A 16,802-nucleotide genomic window follows, 5' to 3' on the forward strand; every position below is an offset into this window, starting at 1 on the left:
TATTTTAGGATCTCCTTGACTCATTAAGCATCAGTCAGGAGATATAATAGTTAGTCTTGCACTTGAAGCAATAGTCCTAGGTGGAGCAATGTCTGAGTGCCCCACTTTTTATTGATTGCCTTTCCTCTCATTTTATCATGCCTCTCTTTCTTATTTCTTATAGTTCTTTTCACATCAATTTTATTCACGCTATCATTGATTCATCTTCATCATACTTAAATAGCAATCCTGTTGTTTCTAATCATTATTCCCTGTTGATACGATACCCCACTCACCCAGGAATTTATTACTTCGATAAACCCATGCACTTGTGGGTAACACGCAAGGGGTGTTGTCAAGTTTTTGGCACCGTTGCTGGGGAATAGGCATTTTGGAAACACTTTCCACTTTGCCATTTAGCTACTTATCATTCATTTTATTTCACACTTTCTTACTCTATCATCGTTCTTATTTGTTTTTCTTTCTTTGGTTGTAGCTCAAGGTTATGACCTGAGGGAACCCTTCGACATTGGTTGAAGGAGATCCTGAACTTGAAAGAATACTTTGTAGAAGGGGTAAAGAACATGTGCAAGAACCATCAGATCCAACTGAGGTAGAAATTGAATGGTCAGAAAATATGGCTGAACAGAATGAGCAATAGAGGACACTCTCAGATTATGCCAGATCCTCAGTTTTGGGCACACAGTCTAGTATTGTGAGGTCATCGATTACTGCTCACAATTTTGAGCTAAAGCTGTCATTCATCCCACATGATACAATAGTCCACACAGTTTAATGGTTTGGTCGATGAGGATCCAAACATTGACATAGAGAATTTCATGGAAGTGTGTGACATGCTCAATATCAATTATGTTACCAATGATGCATCAAGTTGAGAGCCTTCCCATTTTCCTTGAAGGGGAGAGCGGAGCAATGGCTACATTCATTACCTAGAGCATCAATCACCACATGGGAGGAGATGGTAGAAGCTTTTCTTGGCTGATATTTCCCACCCGGAATATCTGCAAAGTGATAAGTGCTTGTGCGATATGAATGCGAAGCGTTCATTCCTTATGTTGAGCATTACTTTCCTCAGTTTTCTACATTAATATGTGTGTTTTTATGTTACTTTTACGCAGGTAGGGTTGTGAGGGCGAGTATGAAGAAAATGGGCCAATGTGGATCATAATGCACCTATTTTGGAGGAGATCTTGTTAAGGTTCAAACGCGAAGACATAGGTCAGGTGTGAGATGCTAGAGTGTGTGTCAACCTCCTCGCATTCGAGTGAGCACGTCTATTTGGAGGGGCACAAAGGCAGTCACGCTCGAGCATTCCGACTTATGCATATAAGAACAAGAGCCCCTCCAACATGTACATCATTAAAGAAGCAAGTGATTCACCACGTGAACGTGTGACCGTTTGCGTTACCCCGATGAAAGTATGGAATTGGGAAGTTAATCAGGTCGAGACTGTAGCAGAGAACTGTAGCAATTGTTGTAGCAACACTGTTCACAGCCGGGTGAGAAATCAGAGAAACAGAGAATCCACACGGGCGTGTGGAAATTATCCACGCCCGTGTGGAAATTCCGTACGGGCGCGTGTATCGTCCACGCCCGTGGAGTTGCCCGATTCCAGCCCTATTTAAAGCCGATTCAGCCCCGATTTTGGTATTCTTTTCTCTATCTTTTCCCCAACTTGTGAGAGAGCTTCGGCTAGGGTTTCGAGGGATATTGACCAAGGTTTTGGAAAGGTTCTACGGCTCCAACATCGTGATTCCATTAGGGAGAAGGTTGGTAGGGGAGCTTCCATCGAGGCGTAGCCTATACCGGACGAAGGAATCCTTGGACGACGAGTAGAGGACTTTCCACAAGACCATCAACACGACCATCGATGGGGTTTCTTTATGGATTCATTGCTTTTACATTCGATTTCTTTGATTGTACTAAGCTCCATGGAGAGCTAAACCCCTAGTGGGTACTTGGATGATTGTAAACCCTAGGATGTATTCGTTTCATTGAACTTCTTTACTATGCTTTCAATAAATTGAAGTTTATTGTGAGTTCCAACCTTGAATGCTTGATTGTATGAACATTTCCCGTAGAGTGACACTAGATTTGAGAGTTCTTGTTGGTAACCTTGTGAGTGAGTGACACACCACTAGCGTTAGACAAAGCTAGGTTGGAGAGGGTTGAGAGGGTGAGTCGAGAGGTACACGAGCCTCCCCTTTCCCCTCCGACGTGATAGATTCTACCTCTGTTCCTCGAGTTGGTTACGGCCATAATGGAGTGAATGGTCTAAGGGATGAACCTCCTCTGGGGCATAGTTGCGCGTGCAATGGAGTGAAGCGTTGAGAGGATCTTAGTATCTAGGTCTTAATTGTGGCTAGGGACCTTCCACCTCGACCAAAGTGGTAGGTCTATATTTAGGAAGAGATTTATCACTTGGAATCCCTAGAGCTCATTGCAACTCTATGCGAGTGCGAGGTGTTGAGATTGTTCGATTTCTCCTCTGGGACATGTATAGAGTTAGCCATAGTTGACCTTAGATTTGGGACTATGTATGTAAGGATGTCCACAACTCACCATTGCGTTGATTAGGAAGCATAATAGAGAGTTCTTGCACTTGAAGTGATCATCCTAGGTGTAGCATTATTCGAGTACCCCATTCTTTATCTATTGCCTTACCCTCTTCTTACTTTTGCTCTTTCACTTGTTGTTTTTATTGTTGAGAATTGAATCAATTTCACACTTATCACTATTGATATTCCACATAGCTAAGAATCAAATTAAGTATTTTCACTCCCTACTCCCTGTGGATTCGACAAGCCCGTGCACTTGCGGGATATAAGCAAGGGGATCTTGTCACAAAGCTTACAAATGAAATATCCTCCTTCATGCAAATGGACTTGGAGTCTCTATTTGAGACATGGGAGAGGTTCAAGGAGCTCCTCGGAAGTGTCCTCAACATAGGTTCCCCGAGTGGATGATTATTCAGACTTTTTACAACGGGTTGAACCCTAGCACAAGGCATTTACTTGATGCAGCAGCCAGAGGCACCTTAGTAGCAAGACCCCTAGAGAAGCACGATAATTGATTGAAGAAATGGGTTTGAATAGCAACCAATAGGACAATGCCTCCAAAAAAGGAATGTTGATGTGTAATTTCTTGAATGGACCCATGAACTTCTTGTATTGCTCATCATTTTGCTCATTCTTTAACCTTAAAGGATAAGGGATTTTTGGCTTGTAAGGTGGGGGTGCCACCTCTTTCTTTTTGTTTACTCTCTCCTTAACCTCCATGACCTCGGGTGCTTCAACATTGGTCTTCTCACTTTGAAGCCTACATTCAACCTCACGACCACTTCTCAAAGTGATCACCTTCACATGTTCTCTCGGATTGGTTTCGGTGTTACTAGGCAAGCTTCCTTGTGGCCTCTCAGACAATGACTTCATAATTTGCCCCACTTGATTTTCTAGATTTTCTAATGATGCTGTGTGGTTGTGAAGTGTAGCTTTGACCGATTGAATCATTGTTTCCGATGATTGGATCCTTGTATCCGATGATTGGACTAATCGTGTCAAAGCTTTCTCTAAGTAGGTCATTCAGGTCTCCAAGCTTGAAACTCGGTTCTCCATGTTTGAGGCTTGTTATTGATGTTGGAAACCCGGTGGTGCCGTGGCCTATTATTTCCCTTGATTATTCCAAGAAAAGTTCATATGGCTCCTCCAACACGGATTGTAGGTATTGCCATATAAATTTCCTTGGTCCCTCGTCGCATTACCTACAAAATCAACTTGTTCCATGGGGGATGTACCACCATTAGCTATCTGGCAATCGGATGGAGCATGGCCTCCTCCACATCCATTACAATTCGTTATGGCCACCAATCCAGGAGAAGCTAGAGTGTCTAACTTCTTACGTAATGACTCCACTTGTGCCGCCAACAATGTAACCGCATTAATCTCATGGAGACATGCCACTTTTTTCTTCTCTCTTACATTCCCAAATACCTCCGTATGTAAAGTTTTTGAAGGATCTTTTGACCAACAAGAGCAAGTTGGCGGAAAGTGCATCGGTAATCTTAGATGCCTCTTGTTCGGTGGTGTTGCAAAAGAATATGCCCAACAAGAATAAAGATCCAGGAAGCTTTGTTATTCGGTGCAACATTTGTAGCATGGGTGAAGAGATGGCATTAGCAGATTTAGGGGATAGTATCAATGTCATGTCATACTCCTTCTGTCAGAAGCTAGGCTTGGGAAAGCCTAGGCCCACTCGGATGACATTACAATTGGCGGACCGAACGGTGGGACATCTGAGTGGCATCATTGAAGATGTGCTTGTTAAAGTTCACAAGTACATATTTCTTCTAGACTTTGTAGTATTGGATGTCGATAAGGATATAGATGTTCATTTCATACTTGGGAGGTCATTCTTACGCATGATCGACACAAAGTGTGTATACCCGTAAGCGCACGGGGTCGTCAAGTAATAAACCACTCGCACATGCATGAGTGGGTCGTATTCCCAAGGGGCCTGAGGAGCTACCCTACTCACTTCTTACCTGTTGTTCAGCTCACCGATTCCAAGGTAGGAGAAAAGAAGAAAAGAAAGCAAAATGAAAAGCAAGATGAATTCTTAAGAAATACGAAACAAGCAAAACACGGGAGATGCTCAAGGTTGGAAAACGGTCACGGATGTGGATTCCCAAGGGGGTTACTAAAGTGCAAAGGATACCGAGTAATTAAGCACATGGCTAGTTGGACCGAGAAAACTAAAACCTAGGTCAACCCGATGGTCACGGCAATTGACCCCTAACCCGGTGCAAGTGTTGAGCGCGGAATCTCTTCCACCCAACTTCCCACACGTTTGCAAGGAGAATGTCGATTTGCACAAGTTAGGGTGGAAACACAAGTAGTTTTCAACCCTAGGATTGGAGGGGTACAAATACCCGATGGTCACGGCGTATTTATACAATGAACCCTTCCTAGTTTGGTGGAGTCTAGCACTAAGGCAATGGTCATGCTACAAAGTGCTACCAAGAATTTGATACATCACTCAATCAAATGTACCAAAACAAGTAAGAACACCAAACAAGGATCTCAACAAGCCAAACATGCATAAACTACTCAAATAATCCAAAACATCACAAGTTCACCCCCTAGGTTCACCTACATCCGGTGACCTAGGGGTTTAGTTGTTCATGCTCAACAAGAAAACCAAATAATCCATACAAACAACTAAAGTAAACATGAGGAACACTCCCTCAAATGATGAAGGTCGAATGACGCAAGAATCCCCAGAGAAAGCCTTCCGAAGATGTCACTCAAAGGGGTGGCTTCCCGTTGTCTTCAACCTCCATTCAATGATGCCCTAGAAGTAGATCCTCCTCGTTCTTGCTCTCCCCGCCGAGAAATGCTCGCATTTTCCTCCCTTTTTGCCCTCCTAAAGCTTGGGTTCAAGTGATGTGGAAGTGTCCTCCAAATCCTAGCCGGCCTTACCCCCAAAGAAGATGAAGAATCAAGAAGAAGATCCCCAAAAAATGCCCTTCAAGACCTTGTAAGTGCCCAGATCCCGACCGGTAAATGGGTCAGTATACCGGCCGTATACCGACCCTTCAGGAATTTCAGTTTCTGCCGAGAAGCCCACGATGAGCTACAGTGACTGCTACAGTGAAACTGCTACAATCGCGTCACCGAGGCCCCAATCGTAAATGCGTCAGTATACCGGCTGTATACCCGGAAACGCCGCTTTGTTGCTGAATTTATCCCCAATCGCGTCGCCGAGGCCCCAAGGCTTCACATGGGCCTGAAATGTAAAACTAACACAATTTAAACCAAAAGGGCATCGATTCAACAAATAAATATAAAGAATCCTATAAAACAAATACATGCAGAGTACGTACTTTTAGACATTTATCAACGCACTTCCAAGGCACTTGTCAACATGAACTGCAGAGAATTGGCACTGAGGGTTGTAGACGACAAGCTTACACACCACCTCGCCGATGCCATGCAACATTCTCTTGACTTTGATGTTACTCATTACTTTCTTGACACTATCGATGAACTAATTGATGAATATATGCAGGAAATGATGAACCCGGACCCATACGAGCGGTTGCTAGACAAAGGAGAGGAGAATGAAGAAGTCTTGATAAGTGCTTGTGCGATTAGAATGCAAAGTGTTTTTTCCTTATGATGAGCATTACTTTTATTGGGTGTTAATGCTAATATGTGTGTATTTATGTTACTTTCATGCATATAGGGTTGTGAGGCTGAATATTAGACAAAGAAGCCAATGTGGATCGTAAATGCACCATTTGGAGGAAATCTTGAGAAGGTTCAAACGTGAAGACATAAGTCGGGTTTGAAATGCGGGAATGTGTGTCAACCTCCTCGTATTCAAGTTAGCACAATGATTTGGAGGGGCACAAGGGCAACCACATTCAAGCATTCCGGCTTGTGCATGTATAGCACGATCTCCACCAACATGTACATTATTGAAGAAGCAAAGCTATCAATGATGTAAACGTGTTCCCATTTACGTTAACATGATGAAAGCATGGATTCAGGAGTGTTTGAAGCGGGTACTGTAGCATGGTACACTAGAAAACACTATAGCAAAACACTGTAGCAGGTACTGTTTACATCCGGTCGAAGAAGGATGAAAACAGAGACTCCATACGGGCGTGCGTTAATTCCACACGTCTATGTGAAAAATCCACAGGGGCTTGTAAATTCCCGATTCCAGCGCCTTAAAAGCCATTTTCAGCCCCGATTTAGCATTCTTTTCTCCATCTTTTCCCGAACTTGAGAAAGGGCTTCGGCTAGTGTTTTGAGAGATATTGGCTAGGGATTTGGAGAGGTTCTACAGCTCTAACATCGCACTCTGTTTGGAAGAAGGTTAGTGGGAGAGCTTTCGTCAGCACCAATCTGACAAGGTGTATCCTAGGTCAGACAAAGGGACCCTTGGACGAGTAGAGGACTCTCAACAAGACCATCTCCATGACTATCGAGGCGATTTTCTATGGATTTTTGCTTTTACATTTGATTTCATTTATTATAATTAGCTCCATGGAGAGCTAAACCCCCTAGTGGGTACTTGGATATTTGTGAACCCTAGGATGTATTCGTTTCATTGAACATCTTTATTATGCTTTCAATTAATTGATGTTTTATTTGAGTTCCAATCTTGAATGCTTGATTGTATGAATACTCCCTTAGAGTGACACTAGGGTTGAGAGTTCTTGTTGCTAACCCTTGTGTGTTAGTGATACACCACGAGAGTTAGACAAAGATAGATTGGAGAAAGTTGAGAGATGAGTCGAGAGGTAGTGGAGCGTCCCTTTTCCCCTTCGATACGATTTATTCTACCTCCATTTCCTCAGGTTCTTTGTTGTCATAGTAGAGTGAATGGGATAAATAATGACCTTCCGCTGGGGCTTAGTTGCGGGTGTAGCGGAGTGAAGCGTTGAAGTGATTTTAGCACCTAGGGCTTAATTATGGCTAGGGACCTTCCACATGGACCAAAGGGTTAGGTCTATATCTAGGAAGAGGATTTATCACTTGGAATCCCTAGAACTCATTGCAATTCTGTACTAGTGTGAGGTTGAGAGGTTATTCAATTTTTCCTCCGGGACATGTATAGAGTTAGGCATGGTTGACCTTAGATTTTGGACCATGTATTTAAGGATCTCCATGACTCATTATTGCATCAGTTAGAAAGTATAATAAAGGGTTCTTGCACTTGAAATGATTATCCTAGGCAGAACAAAATCCGGGTACCCCATTTATATTTTATATCCATTGCCTTATCTTCTCCTTTACTTGTGCTCTCTTTCTTGTTTTTTACTTTTGTTATTACATATCTTGTCACACATATCACCATTCATCTTTCCCTTAGTTAGGAAATAATTTAAGTATTTTTATTCCCTACTCCCTATAGATACGATACCCCACTCATCTAGGATTTTATTAGTTCAACAAACCCGTGCACTTACGGGACATACGCAAGGGGCCTTGTCAAGGAAAAAGTACCATCTACCCCGGGGATTATGAAGAAGATGCTCCAGAAGATGAAGCAAGCAAGAAAACACCACAAGAAATGCCCCAAGGCTATTGGGGATGTGCAAGAACGGAGTGAGTGTGACGTACCATCATGTGGTAACATGCTAGATAACTCCCCCTCTACCCTAAAAGGATTGTGATCATCATGCTTTAAAGTCATGGGTAAGAGGTAAACCTTCGCTCAACAACCCCTGTGAGTTTAGGTAAGGTACATCAAGCTAAGTGATGTTAAAAAAGAACTTCTGGGTGGGCAATCCAAGTCTTTTCTATTTTTATAGTTTTTAGTTAGAACTTACATGAATAATTCTTTGAGTGTTGGTGTCTTGATTTTTACATGCAAACTCCTATTTTTTTCTTGTGGATCATTGCTATTATCATGTGCCTTATTGCATGTGGCGAAGTTTCTTGGTCATTTGAGCATTTATACATGTTCAGAAATTTTCTGCAAAGCCTGAAAATTTTTCTAAGTCATCTAGAGAAGACACACAACAATATGGAAATTCCACACGGGCATGTGTTTTTCATTCAGAACTCATCCTAAGAGGACACAGGGGCATGTGTCTACCCCTATGAACGACCTCGTGACGGTCACACGCCAGTGTGGAATTTCCACACGAGCGTGTGTTTCTCTGCAGACATTCAGAACTCTATCCCAAGAAGACACAAGGGCGTGTATCTGACCCTAAGCATTACACATGGGTGTGGGTAATTCCCACACGCCCGTATGATTTCCTACAAAGAAAACCTCACCATCCTGAGAAGACAAAGGGGTATGTGAATGTCCCTGTGAGTGGCCCTTTAGAGATCCACGCCCGTGTGGCATTTCCACACGAGCGTGTGAAACACTTAGAAGAATTTCTCGGTTGGACAGAGAAGCCACAGGGGCATGTGGATGCCCCTGTGGGTTGGGCACACGGGCGTGGGGAATTTCCACATGCCCATGTGGTTGCGTTCAGAGACAAGGAGTGCCATCCTGAGAAATCACAGGGAGTGGGTCTGCCCTGTGAATCTCTCCTCTGCAGTTACACAGGCATGCGTAATTTCCACACACCCGTGTGGATATACAGAACACCAAGAGGCATGGGTTTTCTTTAAAATCTCTTCACGTTTCTTCACCTTCAAACTCCAAATCGCTCACAGAACATAGTCACTCATTCTTCCGACCGTGCACCATCGATTTAGAGAGGTTTACTCGAGTTTTCTGGTCGAGTTTCAAGGTTTTCATCTTCATCTTGTCTGTAAACTTTACTTCTCTCTTTTCTTTGCCATTACTTTATTTTATATGATTTAAATTAGTGAATGCGCTTTGTTTTTATGCTAAAATGGTCTGTGTATGCTTTAGAGTGACTTTGGAACATAGTTGCGATGTATTATTGAGTTTTTAGCATGGTGGCCGTGCAATTTTCATGCCCCGTGGATCTATACAGGCGTATGGAATTTCCACATGACCGTGTGGATTTCAGCAGTATTAATTCTGTGAGTGTTTTAGTCAATTTTCCTTTAATTCTTACAGATATGGCATCTAGATGAAAGAAAACAGCTGGCAAACTTCCCAGGGAGATTTCACCCAAGGTTGAGGACATCGAGTTTTTTATTCCCGAGCATCAGGCTCAATTTGAATGGTTGTCAAGACTCAGGTTTGGACAGTCTCAGTTTTTAGATTTAAGTGCACTGAGAGAGGTTCAGCTAGGCGATGAGGGAGCTGATGAGATTGAGGAGCTATTGGAAATAGGAAGATAGAGGAGGTTATTATCGATTCGAGAGCTAGCTATCCGCACATTGACGCTGAAGGTTCTAGGGTCTTTTAAGTTCGACCAGTTATATCCCAGATTCAATAGTGCTGACTGTGCAATTATGAGCATTTGGACATCATTACAGTATGAGTGTTACATAGTTTTTTATCATGATGGGATTGTATGACGAGGCGTTTACTGACACGGAGGAGTACAAGCGGTTATAAACTGATTATACGAGTAGCTTTACTGTTTAGAAAGCGTACAAGATTTTATGTAGACAGGGTCAATACGAGCCAGGAGTGTCTAAGGCCACGTGCATGTCCTGGCTGAGCTACAGACACATATATGTAGTGCTCAGTAGATCAGTGAGCGGCCTAGGCGATAACACAGGTTTTTTGAGTCGGCAAGAGCTACATTATTTATTTTTGATGGTCTAGAGTGAGTCGATTTATCTAGGGCATATTTGGCTGTGTATCTTCATCATCAGGGCCAGTATGCCAGAGTCAGTGTTCTATTCTCAGGCCCCGACATCACTAGACTTATCATGGGGATGGGATTGTTAGACGGTATTAGAGGGGCCGAGAAGGCCATCCTACCAAGCCCACTTAGCATAAACACTATGAGATTTATGGGGATGGTCAAGAGATGCGGATCCAGAGTGTATATGATGATCATGCCCCCTTATGAGATAGCCAAGGTCGAGGGAGACACAGGAGAGGGGTCATAGCTAGTGCTTGAGCCAAAGACAGAGCATGCGTAGGCAGAGGAACCCCTACTACACAAGCGCCCTCCACTAGTGCAGATGTTATCTCCATCTCGAGCCTATGATCGCTTTGGGAGGTACGAGAGTGTTGTAGGGGTGTTACGGACTGAGATCGCCGAGGTTCGTGCCACATAGGTTGTGCATCATACAGAGGTGATGGCACATGACAACACCCTATAGCAGTTACTGGAGCGAGATGCCACGTCATCGTTCTTCATGAGACCGAGGACCAGTCAGGCATCTCTAGCACCATCCTCACCCGTTCTAGCACCAGCCAATCCACCAGTTCCAATATCTTCACCAGCAGCAGCAGCAGAATAGCAAGTGCGCGACACCGATGCTAGATGTGTCTTTCATTTCTTTATGTTTTCGTATTTTAATTTTACATCATTGATAAGTGCTTGAGTAGACATATTTTTATATATGTTTTACATGCATTGAGCATCATTTTTACTATGGTTTATGTCTCATATTGTGTATTTGGTGTTCTTTTATGCATATAGGTTGTGAATGCCTTGAAGAGTAAAAAGGAAGCAAAGATAGGCTATAAAGACACAATGTTGGGAGTTCTTGTTCAATTCAAGGACCAAGACACAAGTGGAGTTCATAAATGTGGAGATGTGTGCCAACTTCCAAGAAAATTCAAGTCAATTCACTATTTGGAAGGGCACAAAGGCATCCACATCTTCATGTTCCTTCTCTTTGTGAAGATTGCAAGACCTCTCAAAGATACGTCGATGAAGAAAAGTTTTATAGCCTACACATGGACGTGTGCCTAGACATGTGGCGTCAAGAAAAGAGTGTTCAGATCACGTTTTGTGAAAAGCACTATAGCAATTTTATTGTAGTGATTTTACTGCAGCAGGACTGTAGCAAAATTGTTGTTCACGTGCCCGCGTGGAAATTCTTGTAGCCCACGCGGGCGCGTGGAAAATCCACACGGGCGCATGATGGCACGTGACAGACGTGATCTAATGCCTTTAAATAGCTGTTTTGCCCTATTCTTTATCATCTTTTGTGCTGCTCTTGAGGGGTGAGACGGCTAGGGTTTGGAGAGGAGGTCTTTGCGGCTTAGGAGGCGCTTTGTCACCAACTTTTATTAATTCCTCCTCCATCATAGCATCAAGGAAGCCACCGGTGGACCTAGCTTCGGAGTGGGTCCTTCAAGAAGCCGAAGCTCTCCATCAAGGCCATCAGTTCATATATAAGGGGGTTTATTTCTATGGTTTTAATGTACTTTCATTCATTGATGGTGTGTTTTGTATGTTGCTCCATGGAGAGCTAAAACCGTAGAGGGTATTTGGGCTTGTGAACACTAGGATTCTCATCTTTTGTGGATTTGCTTAGTGTTTCTATTTAATCCGAGTTTGATTAAGTTTTAATCTTGTATTCTCATTGCTTGCTTATTTAATTAATCCTTGTGGTTGATTGGATTTGCATGATTTGTTACTTTGGTGTGAGAGAGGTCTCCATTAGAGTTAGAACTTCAAGGTTAAAGAGGGTTGAGAGGGTGAGTCATGAGATAGTGGAGTGTCTCCTCTCCCTTCCGATTGAGTGTATTCTATCTCCGTTCCCTAAGCTCTATCCAACCATATTTAGGAATCGGATACACATCTTGGAATCCCTAGAGTGCTTTGTAGTCATATGTGGTGTGAGGTGTTGAGATTGAACGATTTCTCCATCGGGACCTCGTAGGGGACTAGTATCGGTCATCGGGACGCCGGATCTGATTATATTTGGATTTCCACGACTTAACTTACTCATCATAGAAACACTTTGCTTATCCGGTACCTAATGCCTGAATCCTAGGAGAAGCATTACCCGAATACCCCACTTTTACTGATTGAGATCTCCATCCATTTCACCCTTGTATATTCATCTCCGGTATTCATTTCTTCGCACATTAGATCACCACACCTTTCCATTTATCCTTAGGCTAGAAAACAGAGAACAAGTTAGTACTAGTAGCCCTGTTCCCTGTGGATTTGACTAGCCACTCACCGGGGTAATTATTACTTCGACACCAGTGCACTTGCGGTTTACACACATATTCGGACGCGTGTCAATCATCTTTTGGGCTTGTATGCTCAGAAAGGATCTTCCTTCTTAGTTTATCTTTTATTTTTTGTCTCGAGTTGTATTTTATTGCTTTACTTTTATATGCTCGAGTTGTTTTTGTTTGTTAAGATTCACTGAACCACTTTGTTATAATTATTTGGTTGTGCAATTGGGATGGAAAGCGGTACCACCTATGAAGTATAAAGCTACTCTCATAAGTCGGATACTAGTTATGCCCTAATGAGAGAAAGAGCTACCTCATGGGATGAGTGAAAGCTACTACCCCAGTACAAAAAGTGATAAGTGTCTAAATGTACGTATTTTAGTATATGTATTTCTTATTGTTAGCATGTACTTTAATAAAGATTGATGCCTATTTTATGCTTAGTTGCATAATATTTGCTTCGGTGGGCATGAAAACGCCATGGAAGATTGGGAGATATGATTTGGGTGAAAAAAGAGAAGAAAAATAGGTCGTGATATTGTAGCGTATTTACTGTAGCAAATTATTGTAGTTGGAGTACTGCACCGGTGGCACCGAAGCAAGATTACTGTAGCAGTAACTGTAGCACCTGGATGATTTTCAAGGCAGGAATTGATCCAAGCCATACGATGTCAATGTTGCCTGGGATTGACCCTTAGGATGAACACTATAGCAAAAAAAGATGTGGTTTTGCTTGATTTATACTGTCTCAATGAGTCCATCATAGACCCCCTCATTGACCCAGTATGGACCCTTATTGACCCGGTATGGATATCTTTTTGGGAGTTTGGAGTCTCATTTTTGAGTCTCATACGGCCTCCATTTAGGGGGTATGCTTGGGGGGTATAAGAGAGCATTTGGAGGGTTTTGTTAAGGACTTTTTTGGGCCGCCAACACTTGGAAGGAAGAAGAAGGAGAATGAAGACATCTTTAGAGAGCTTTGCTTGAGGCTTGGAGATGATCAAGGGCTTGAACTTCAAGGGGAGAGCTTCATCATTAAGGGAGAAAGAGCATTCGTCATTCATTGGGCTAGAGGAAGCGTCATTCAGCTGGCATTGCTCTTATTCTTCTTCATTCGGACTAGGAAGTGCCACTTATGCATTTGTTTCTTGTTTTTATTGAGTTTGTTATACTTGTTTGTTTGATGGCACACTAGACCCCCAAGGCCACCAGATGTAGGTGAACCTTGGGATGTTCTTCATGTATTTTGGATGCTATACTTTTATTTGAAATGCATTGGGTTGATTTATGTCTTGGCTCATTGTTCTTCATATCTAGAACTATAAAACAGAGAGATCCGTAGTTCTTTGTTGAGTTGTACATGTGGATGTGACCTACTCTCATGTACTAGACAATTAATGAGCTAGAAGGGGTATTCTTGGAGCAACATGCCAAGAAATTGGATGTCGGTAGCCCCTCCAAATCTTAAGGATAGACTTAGGGTAAGTGTGTCCTTATAGCCGGATTCCCCTTCACCTAATACGATCATAGGACTGTGATTAGGGAGAGATCTCTAATGACATTCATAAGGGATTAGGGTTCAATCGCCAAGAAATTGGGATTGGACTGATCTTGAGATCCTTCGGTATAAATCACCTCTACCTTGTTTTTACTGTATATCCATATATCATGATGACCCCTCAAGGTAATCCTTATCCCTAGGCCTCTGTATCTTATTGTTGCTCTTGTGATCTCCTGTGTTGACTGTACTATTTATTCTTGCAAGTTGTTTATACTATTGCACTTGTTAGAGTAGTAAAAGATGCTTAAATTGTAAGGTTAGATAATAGGTGATGGAGGAGTAATAGGAGCTCCTTAGCCCCATTGAATATGACCCCTGTGTCACTCATAGGGTATTACTTGGCGATCCCGTACACTTGCGGGTGAGAAATCAGAGATACAACCTCGAAAGTGTGAAAGCCAACTTAGCGGCCACTTTGGAATGGGCTACCTTAGAGGATGTGTGAAGCTACTACCATCACTTTTGTTTTGTGTTATTTTGTAGATAAATAAGTTCCTTATGCTTGGAACATTGAGGAGTATACTTTGGGTTGACTTGAGTGAGTTTACACACACTTACACGATTTTGGGTTTGTTGTCCTTTTTGATTTGAGTTCTTAACTAGAGCATTGGTTTTTTGTATTTAGTGATGAAATTTCCCTTACTTGTAGAATACTTCCTTTGCATGCTTTGGTGAACCTAAGCCCAAGCACTTTAAATATTTCCTTCTTCTATGCTTTAATGCTTTATTTTTGCTTGAGGACAAGCAAAAGATTAAGTGTGGGGGAGTTTGATATGTGCTTGTATATTAGTAATAAGAAGTATTCTTTTCTTATGATGAGCATTAATTTTATCATATTTTAGTGCTAATACATGTGTATTTATGAAATTTCATGCCTGAAGTGTTGTGGAGCCAAATAATGAAAGATAGAAGCCAAAGTAGATTACGATTGCACTTTGTTGATGAAGTCTTGTAGTGAACAAATGTGAAGACAGAAGTTGTGGTCGAAGATACGTGAATGTGTGCCAACCTCCATGCGCTCTAGCAATTACATGGTTTGGATGGGCACAAAGGCAGTCACATTTGCATATTCCGACTTGTCCAATGTTAGTAAGATCTTCACCAATATGGCATTTTATTGAAGAAGCGATGCGATCTATGTCATAGACGTGTACCCGTTTATGTTGCCTCGATGAAAAGTGTGGATTCAAGACTATTTTTGGCAGAATATGGTAGCAGGTACGGTAGCAAATCACTGTAGCAATTTACTGTAGTGGTTATTGTTCATAGCCCACAGAAAATCAGATTTCTAGAAATCCTCACCGATGTGTGAAAATTACCCACGCCCGTGTGGATGCTTGATTCCAGCCGTTTATAAAGCTATGACTTGTACCTATTTGGGGATCTATCTTTCATTCTTCTTTCCGTTTTTTCCCCGTCTTTTGAGATTCTGGTGGCTAGGGTTTAGAAGAGCTTTGACAAGGTGATAAGTGTCTAAATGTAGGTATTTTTCTATATGTATTTTATACACTTTGCATGGATGTGACTGTAGCGATGTTACTGTAACAAACACTGTAGCCACAGGATTGTTTAAACCTGCCTGTCCAAAACATCATGTGGCCCCCATACAGCCTATATGGAGGTCGTATACAGCCCCCGTATGCAGCCCCATATGAAGCAAAAATCTAGGTTTTGAGTGACATATGGTCCGTATACTGTGAAGGGTATAAATGCTGATTTCTACGGCATAAATGGGGGACTTTTTGGACAGATTTTGAGAGGGCTTCTTGGAGACTTATTGGGAGACCTTGAGCGACCTTGGGAAAAAGAAGAAGGGTAAGGAAATGAGGAGATCATCTAATGGCAAGGTTAAAAGCTCCCAAGGCAAGAACATATCATCAGTCAAGGGGGAGATAGAAAACCATTTGAAGGAAGGAGACCCGTGGCAAGAGGAAGTGTCATATGGCATTCCTTTGCGAGGAAAGCATCATTCGGCACATTTTCTACCTACACCTTCACCATTTCATCTAGGGAGTGTTATTTATCAGTTTTCTTTGTGTTCTACTTGATTTTATTGCTTGTTGTAGTATTATGACACGCTAGACCCCCAAGGCCACTGGATGTCGGTGAATCTTGGGGGGTTTTATCAACGTCTAAATGTACGTATTTTATACATACCAATGCGCATGTTTATTGTATTTTATTGAGAACTTGATGCCTTTTTTATGGTTTAATCATTTTATTTCATGTTTCAGGCACAAAAGAAGCCTAGGTGAGCTCAACGACAGAATGTAAGAAGAAATCGACGTCAAAAACATCATTTTTGGACCAAGGGCACTGTACATGCACTGTAGCAGCCCAGAACATGAAAATTTCAAAAAAAAGTCTAAGTCTGGATTTCCTTACAGGCAGTATTATGACCATCCTTGCGGGTAGTATTGTGAGGGTGAGGCCACCCGCAAGGAAGCCCTAGTTCATTCCTTTATAATCATTGTTAGGGTTTCTTTTGAAGGGGGGAGGCCTTCTTCTTGGAGCTCACTACCACCACACCAAATCGGAGCTAGAAGTAAGGTTTTGAGGGCATTTCCACGGAGGATTCGATGACGAGAGCATGATTTTGGGCGAGATCTACTCCTAGGGCTTGTGTATAGGAGGTTGAAGACAAGGGAAGCCACCTCTTGTGTGGCATCTTTGGAAGCTTCTTCGGCCTTCATTC

General features: G+C 42.3%; 1 non-coding gene across 1 annotated transcript; it reads right to left on the minus strand.

Annotated features, from left to right (window-relative positions):
• Positions 1 to 2,846: 2,846 nt before the first annotated feature.
• LOC120267184 lies at positions 2,847 to 2,952 on the minus strand. The gene has a single exon (XR_005538415.1). It is a non-coding gene; the product is annotated as a small nucleolar RNA R71 (small nucleolar RNA).
• Between the last annotated feature and the right edge of the window lie 13,850 nt (positions 2,953 to 16,802).

The sequence above is a fragment of the Dioscorea cayenensis genome, chromosome 1 (genome assembly GCF_009730915.1).
Source record: "Dioscorea cayenensis subsp. rotundata cultivar TDr96_F1 chromosome 1, TDr96_F1_v2_PseudoChromosome.rev07_lg8_w22 25.fasta, whole genome shotgun sequence".
Classification (NCBI taxonomy): Eukaryota; Viridiplantae; Streptophyta; class Magnoliopsida; order Dioscoreales; family Dioscoreaceae; genus Dioscorea; species Dioscorea cayenensis.